This window comes from Canis aureus, chromosome 21 (genome assembly GCF_053574225.1).
Source record: "Canis aureus isolate CA01 chromosome 21, VMU_Caureus_v.1.0, whole genome shotgun sequence".
NCBI classification, from domain to species: Eukaryota; Metazoa; Chordata; class Mammalia; order Carnivora; family Canidae; genus Canis; species Canis aureus.
The window spans coordinates 2209505-2218596 of record NC_135631.1 but is presented as its reverse complement, the minus strand read 5'-3'; the positions used below and the strand labels follow the sequence as shown (position 1 = coordinate 2218596).

Genomic DNA, 9092 nt, shown 5'->3' with positions numbered 1-9092 from the left:
CTGACTTACTTCACTCAGCATGATACCCTCCAGTTCCATCCACGTTGAAGCAAATGGTGGGTATTTGTCGTTTCTAATGGCTGAGTAATATTCCATTGTATACATAAACCACATCTTCTTTATCCATTCATCTTTCGATGGACACCGAGGCTCCCTCCACAGTTTGGCTATTATGGACATTGCTGCTATAAACATCAGGGTGCAGGTGTCCTGGCGTTTCATTGCATCTGAATCTTTTTTTTTTTTTTTTTTGTTTTGTTTTGTTTTGTTTTGTTTTGTTTTTTTTTGCATCTGAATCTTTAGGGTAAATCCCCAACAGTGCAATTGCTGGGTCATAGAGCAGATCTATTTTTAACTCTTTGAGGAACCTCCACACAGTTTTCCAAAGTGGCTGCACCATTTGTGTCTGTTTTTGTGCCAGTACCATACTGTTTTGATTACTATAGCTTTGTAGTGTAACTTGAAATCTGGAATTGTGATACCATAAGCTTTGTTTTTCTTTTTCAAGATTGCTTTAGCAATTCAGAGTCTTTCATGGTTCCATACAAATTTTAAGATCGTTTTTTCTAGTTCTGCGAAAATGCCGTTGGTAATCTGATGGGGATTGCATTAAATCTATAGATTGCTTTGGGTAGTGTGGACTTTTTAACAATATTTGTTCTTCCAATCCATGAGCATGGAATATCTTTCCATTTGTTTGTGTCATCTTCAATTTATTTCATCAGTGTTTTTTGGGTTTTTTTAAAAGATTTTATTCATTTATTCATGAGAGACAGAGAGAGAGAGAGAGAGAGGCAGAGACACAGGCAGAGGAAGAAGCAGGCTCCATGCAAGGAGCCTGTCTTGGGACTCAATCTTGGGTCTCCAGGATTAGGCCCTAGACTGAAGGCAGCGCTAAACCGCTGAGCCACCTGGGCTGCCCCTCATCAGTGTTTTATAGTTATCAGAGTACAGGTCTTTAACCTCCTTGGTTAAGTTTGTTCCAAGGTATTTTATTATCTTCGGTGTAATTATAAATGGGATTGTTTTCTTAATTTCTCTTTCTGCTTCTTCATTATTAGTGTATAGAAATGCAACAGATTTCTGTACAAAAACTTTGTATCCTGTGACCTTACTGAATTCATTTATCAGTTCTAGTAGTTTTATAGTGGAGTCTTTAGGGTTTTCTATAAATATTATCATGTGATCTGCAAATAGTGAAAGTTTTACTTCTTCCTTACCAATTTGGATGCTTTTTATTCCTTTTTCTTGTATTATTGCTGTGGCTAAGAGTTCCAGTCTATGTTGAGTAAAAGAGGCCAGAATGGACATCCTTGCCTTATTCCTGACCTTAGGGGAAAAGCTCTTAGTTTTCACCATTGAGTACAATGCCCTATATGGCATTTATTATGTTGAGGCAGGTTTCCTCTAAAACTAGCATATCATTTTTTTAATTACTCCTAAACCTTCAATTATACCTTTCCTTTCTACATGGATATTTATGCATAAGTAATATGCAGTATTTGTTCATATTTATAAAAAATGTTTGTGTAAATTCTATCATAGTCTATGTATTTTTCTAAAACATGTTCTTTTTACTTAAATTTTTCAGTGACAGTTATCACAATAATTCATATTACATAATCAAATACAGATAGTCATATTAAAAAAGCATAATCCTCACCTCATACCTCCTAACCCTTCATCTTAAACTTGCTGTTTCTTTCCCTATCGCTGGATGAAACCTCTGACAAGCTATATTCAGTAATAAAAATCCCCCATCCTTGTGCTCACAAGAATAGCCTCATTTTAGTAACTAATATATTTCAGCCAAGAATAAAAATTAAACCTAAGGCCTTTGTTCGGAGTTTTGGCTTCACTATCTTTCTAGCTTGGGCCTCCCTTGGAAGACTTGGAGTTTAATAAGGCAATGGGGAAAAATACTGTTGATTATTTCTACATTTAGTTGTGCTGTGCTGCCTCTCCACCCCTCTAATTTATGGGCTAGGGTTCTGAATTCCACATACTCAGCGTTTGGGAAAGAAGAGTTGATGGGAAGGACAGGTGTGAGTATTGGTAAATGTCAGAAGCTGGACATGACGAACAGTCAAAGCAGATTCCTTTCCTTGGGGTACTTTTATGTAGGCTCTCTAGAGCTTTCCATTGGGACCATTTGGCATTTTATCCCATCTCCTACCTTGTAAAAAATGCATTTTCCTCTGCATTTTTTGCATACATCTTCCCTCTAAACCCTGCAAATTTGTCTATGTAGTGCCCTATTATTGGTCACCTTGCCCACTCCAACTCCCTTTCCCCTTCCCTCTTCTCACACAGAAATTAAAATGACTCCAGACTAGCTCTCCCCTCCATAGGAAGCCTAAACTAACCTAATAGCAAATCCATGCATCCTTGCCTATGTCACTGGAAATATAGTTAGATGCCAGTTCAATCTAAGAGCCAATTGATTCTAGCTCTTATTACTCAGAAATGTAATGCCAGTGTACTCTTAAAGCCAGGAAACAAATATCAAGCTCTCCCCTACAGTATCCTTGACGTTTCACTCACTCAAATTAAGGTTAAGAAGGCCTCCATACTGGGAAGCAAAAGAAAAAGAATCACACAATGCTGAACCTCTGTAAAGATATTCCTAACTTTCAATATCTAGCCCTATCATTTTCAGCACTTTATACCATCCAGTTGAGTGATGAGCTCAGATCTCATATTACTTTTTTCTGCATGGGTGGTTTTATAACTTCACTAGAATATGTATGTATTTGCCATCTCTTTTCTCACAGCCTCAGTAGAAATTATAACTATAAAGAGCATATTTTAACATGATATTCCATACTAATTTTATGCTAATTTAAAATTGTTGCATTAAAAATAAAAGTTCAGTGAAACTTAATAAAGGGAACCCTCACTAAAGTGGACTCAGGCTGCTAGAAGGGAAGGCTGGAAGGGGGACCTGTACCGCTCAGTGTCAATTACAGATCCCCTAACAGAAGAATCTCAACAGGAAAGAATCACCAGTTACAGGCCCCAACAGGGAAAGATGTACATGGCATCTTCTATAAGAAACTGACCACCTCTGCAACTCAGCCAATGAGAAACTATCATCACCCTGAATTCTTTCTTCTCTTCAATGGACTTCGTTCTAAACAGCCTCTCTCAACTTCCTCTTCTTTCTCCAGAAAATAACATTCTTCTCCTTTATTTGTTGGATTTCCCTATAGTTTTGCCAGAGCTTGCTTATCCCAGATTGCAATCCTCTGCTTTTCTTGAGCAAACCCATTCTTGCTGATAAAATAACTGCCGGTTTTATTTTTAAGTTTTATAAAACAGGATGAACGTCTTTCTTGAATACTGACCATAAACCACTTGAGCCGGTGTTGTCATCAACTCTAAGACTTGTCTTAGAAATCCTACAGCACTTGGGAGCAATATTTTTCTGCTCCAGTTTCTCTTTGGAGTTTTTGCCCTCACATCTTGCTTGATATGCTGCTCTTTTGACAACAAATAATATGGGTCATCAAATAAGCCAGATATTGTTCATGTACCCATCCCTGGTTCCCAGGATGACATTATTTCCAAACAGAATTCCTAATGCTGGTTCCTTTAATACTGAATTATTACTCTAGAGCTTGTTTCTCTTCACACTGTACACTCCCGAAAAGTCCAGTCCTTTTACCACCATATGATACCTGTCCCCAGTCAAAAATTGCTCCTACACACTTGATTCTTTTTTTTAAGATTTTATCCATTAAGGGGGGCGGGGCAAGATGGCATTAGATTAGGGGTCCTCAACTCACCTGGTCTCACCAACTTACCTAGATAACTTCCAAATCATCCTGAACACCTACGATTTCGACCTGAGATTTAAAGAGAGAACAGCTGGAACGCTACAGAGAGAAAGGTTTTGGCTTCTTGCAAGGTAGGAAGGCGGAAAAGAATTAAATAAAAAAGAATCAAGTGGGGGAGGGGCACCGCCAGGATCCTATGCTCACCCCCAGGGCAGGCGGAGGCCAGGAGGACACAGGGCAGCGAGGACCCTCCTGCCGCCGGGTGCCCCCGAGCCGTGCAGATCAGCACCCCGCCCCCGGAGCATCCAGGCCACTGCGGACTGGGAGACTGCGGCAGTGACTGCGGGAGCTGACTCCAGAGCTGGAAGGCCGGCTGCCGCCAGTGTGGTTGTTCCTCCTGGTGTCACCCTGTGCCTGGGATGGAGCGGGGCCGCCAGGGAACAGGGGCCTCACGGGATAAACAGCTCCCACTGAGCCCGGCACCTGGCAGGGGGGCGGGGGAGGCACAGGGCAGCTCCCCCAGGTGCACACACCTGAGAATCAGCACAGCAGGCCCCTCCCCCAGAAGGCCAGCTGGAAGGACAGGGGAAGAGCAAGTTCTTGAGCAAGCAACACTGGAAAGCTCCAGGGGAAGTCAAGGGATTTATAGTATATAGAACTAGAAGGTACCTCTCCCCCCCTTTTTTTCCCCTTTTTTTTCAGTACAGCTCGTTTTATATTAGACTAAAAATTTCCAATATTTTTTCTTTTTTCCCACCTCAACTACAATATTTTGTTACCTCTTCATTTTTAAATTTCTTCATCTTTGATTTTCATATTTCTACAATTACATGTCTGAGATATATTTCCCACTTCTGGATTCCCTTCAACATACTCAATTTAATTTTGGGAGATATATGAGATTTTTTGTTTTGTATTGTATTTTTTGTTTTCTCTGCCTCATTTTGTTTTTACAAGGGTGGAAGTTAATATTTCTAAAACATGACGAGCATGCACCCAGAACCAAGTGGTATACTGTGCTGGTTCATTCTGTGACATTATATTCTCTTTTCATTCCCATTCTGCCCCCCTCTTTTATCTCATTTATGTTTTGGCGATCAATGTTAGGGCTTTCTACAAGTATTTCTGGTTTATATAAATTTGGGACTGAGCATCTTCTAACATACAGAACTTAATACATTCAGAACCAAGAGGATCACCCTCTAGGACTCATCAGAATCATCTAGGGTGAAATTTACTTAGGTCGTGGTTGATAGTCTTGATTTAGCCTGCTCATACAGCCACTCTGGACTGAGAAAAATGACTAGAAGGAAGAACTCACCACAAAAGAGAATCAGAAACAGTACTCTCTGCCACAGAGTTACAGAATATGGATTACAATTTGATGTCAGAAAGCCAATTCAGAAGCACAATCATAAAGCTACTGGTGGCTCTGGAAAAAAAAGCATAAAGGATTCAAGAGACTTCATGACTGCAGAATTTAGATCTAATTAGGCCAAAATTAAAAATTAACTTCATGAGATGCAATTGAAACTGGAGGTCCTAACGATGAGGATTAATAAGTTGGAAGAGTGAGAAACATAGAAGACAAGTTGATGGCAAGGAAGGAAGCTGAGGAAAAAAGAGAAAAACAATTAAAAGACCATAAGGAAAGGTTAAGGGAAATAAATGATAGCCTCAGAAGGAAGAATCTACGTATAATTGGGGTTCCAGAAAACGCCGAGGGGAACAAAGGGCCAGGAAGCATATTTGAATGCTAAGAATATAATATAATCATATAATCATATAATCATAGGTAAGAATTTTCCTAATTTGGGGAGGGAAACAAGCATTCAGATCCAGGAGATAGAGTGGTCCCTCCAAAAAATCAATAAAAACCGTTCAACACCTTGACATTTAATAGTGAAACTTGCAAATTCCAAAGATAAAGAGAAAATCCTTAAAGCAGTGAGAGATAAGAGATTCTTAACTTATATGGGGAGAAATATTAGACTAACAGCAAACCTCTCCAAGAGACCTGGCAGGCCATAAAGGGCTGGCAGGATATATTCAGGGTCCTAAATGAGAAGAAAGTGCAGCCAAGAATACTTTATCCACAAGGCTGTCATTCAGAATAGAAGGAGAGATAAAGAGCTTCCAAGATAGGCAGACACTGAAAGAATATGTGACCACCAAACCAGCTCTGCAAGAAATATTAAGGGGGACCCTGTAAAAGAAAGACAAAGCCCAAAGAAATAGTCCACAAAACAGGGACTGAATATGTATTACAATAACACTAAATTCATATATTTCAATAGTTACTCTGAACGTGAATGGGCTAAATGATCCCATCAAAAGACGCAGGGATTCGGACTGGTTAAAAAAGCAAGATCCATCTATTTGCTGTCTACAAGAGACTCATTTTAGACCTAAGGACACCTCCAGCCTGAAAATGAAAGGGTGGAGAACCATTTACCATTCAAATCATCCTCAAAGGAAAACTGGGATAGCAATCCTCATATCAGAAAAATTAAAGCTTATCCCAAAGACTGTAGTAAGAGATGAAGAGGGACACTATATCATACTTAAGGGTCTATCCAACAAGAAGACCTAACAATCATGAATATTTATGCCACTAATGTGGGAGCTGTCAAGTATATCAATCAATAACCAATATATCAATTAATAACCAAAGTAAAGATATACTTAGAGGACAGCCTGGGTGGCTCAGTATTTAGTGCTGCCTTCACCCCTGGGGCCTGATCCTGGAGACCCAGGATCGAGTCTCACATCAGGCTCCCTGCATGGAGCCTGCTTCTCCCTCTACCTGTGTCTCTGCCTCTCTCTCTCTCTCTAATAAATAAATAAAGAATCTTTTTTTAAAAAGATATACTTAGATAATAATACACTAATAGTAGGAGACCTCAACATGGCACTTTCTGCAAATGACATATATTCTAAGCACATCACCGAAGAAACAAGGGTCTTTAATGATACACTGGACCAGATGGATTGCACAGATATATACAGAACTTTCTATCTGAACGCAACTGAATACACATTCTTCTCAAGTGCACATGGAACTTTCTCCAGAATAGACCACATCCTGGGTCACAAATCAGGTCTCAATTGATACCAGAAGATTGGGATTGTCTCCTGCATATTTTCAGACCACAATGCTTTGAAACTAGAACTCAATCACAAGAAGAAATTTGGAAGAAACTCAAACATGTGGAGGTTAAAGAGTACCCTACTAAAAGATGAATGGGTCAACCAGGAAATTGGAGAAGAATTAAAAAGATTCATGGAAACTAATGAAAATGAAGATACAACCATTCAAAATCTTTGGGATACAGCAAAAGCAGTCCTAAGAGGGAAATTCATCACAGTACAGGCATCCCTCAAAAAATTGGAAAAAAAAACTCAAATACACAAGCTAACCTTGCACCTAAAGGAACTGGAGAAAGAACAGCAAATAAAACCTACAACAAGCAGAAGACGAGAAATAATAAAGATTTGAGCAGAACTCAATGAAATAGAGACCAGAAGAACTGTAGAACAGATCAACAAAACCAGGAGTTGGTTTTTTGAAAGCATTAATAAGGTAGATAAACCATTAGCCAACCTAATTAAAAAGAAAAAAGATTCAAATTAATAAAATCATTAACGAAAGAGGAGAGACCACAACCAATACCAAGGAAATACAAACGATTTTAAAAACGTATTATGGGGGGGGGGTAGCATTTAAGGGAAGAAATTTGAGAGAATCTATGCTTAACCAGAGGATCCTTTCACACCCCTCTCCCCAATTGAGCAGAATGTGAAGAAATGGAGAAGTTGTTGGTAAAGTGAGAGTAGTCTGCTCCAGTTGGGCCACTGTGATGCTTTAGGATGACAGCAACAAGTGATGGCTGCTGGCAGGAACGGGTCCCCCAGGGTTTCAGTGCATCCAGATATACCACAACACCACAGCCAATTCTTTCCAGGTTGTGGGCAGGAAGGTGCAGCCAGACCAGCAGGTGGTCATCAACTGTGCCATTGTCTGGGGTATCAAGTACAACCAGGCCACCCCCACCTTCCATAGGTGGTGCAACACCCGCCAGGTCTGGGGCCTCAACTTTGGGAGCAAGGAGGATGATGCACAGTCCGCAGCAGCCATAACCAGTGCCCTTGAGACTTTGGAAGGAGGGGGGCCTCCACCACCCCCGCCACCTGTGGCACCTTCCACCTGGTCTGTCCAGAATGGTCTTGCCTCAGAGGAGATGGAGCAGCAGAAAAGGCAGCAGCCAGCCCGCCAGAGCACCTAGAGCGCCAAGTCTCCAATGCAGGAGGGTCTCCTGCTCACCCAGCTGGGGGATCACGCCCCCCTCCAGGACCTCCTCCTCCTCCCTTGGTATGTCCCTCTCAGGAGGCTCCATGGCAGGGCACAGAGCAAGGGCAGGCCCACCGCCTGCGTCCCCTCTCCCCACAGCACAAGGCCCCAGGGGTGGGGGAACAGGGGGCCCCCGGCCTTGCAGCAGCCATTGCGGAAGCCAAACTCAGGAAAGTCAGCAAGCAAGAGGAGGCCTCAGGGGGGCCCTCAGCCCCTAAAGCAGAGAGCACTCATAGCACGGGCGGGGGGCCAATGGAAGAGATGAACGCCATGCTGGCCGGGAGAAGAAAAGCCACACAAGTTGGGAAGAAACCCCCAAGGATGAATTTGCCAGTGAGGAGCCAGAGGCCAGAGGCCAGAGGCCAGAGTCCCAGTCCCAGCCCAGAGTAAATCTGTGCGGAGACCCTGGGAGAAGAACAGCACAACCTTGCCAAGGATGAAGTCCTCTTCTTCCTGACCACTTCTGAGGCCCACCCCTCCACTCCCAGCTCCAGTGACGAGTGGAGAGAGTGAAACAGGAGCTTCTGGAAAAGTGAGGAAGGAACTGAAAACAGGAAAAAAAAGAGATCATTTGTCCAGGAGCTGAGGAAGCCGGGTTCCCCTTGACCACAGGGCCTCAGAAGATCCTGTATCTCCTTTCTGCACACCTCGCTGTCACCCCCTTTCTCTGCCTCAACTCGACTTGGAATTGGCTAAATACCACACAGGAATGCATCTCCCCCACTCACCTCCTACTTGGAAAATCAAGGGGTGTGGCTTCCTTGGTCTCCCCCCAGGGTCACAGCCATACTGGCTGCTGATTGGCTGGGGAGAACCCCACCCTTTGCTCCCTTTGGTCCTTCCCCTTTCCCATCCCCTTGGGGCTGGATCCTCTGTTGGTGATGTACCAAGTGACCCCACAGTAAGGGGGAGGGAAGGAGGGAATTCCACATTCCCTTGTTCTAGATTCACTTTAACGCTTA

The 9092-nt window shown here is 42.3% G+C and overlaps 1 pseudogene; it reads left to right on the top strand.

Moving 5' to 3' along the window:
* Window positions 1-580: 580 nt before the first annotated feature.
* LOC144293142 (vasodilator-stimulated phosphoprotein pseudogene) lies at window positions 581-8736 on the top strand (annotated as a pseudogene).
* Window positions 8737-9092: the final 356 nt, after the last annotated feature.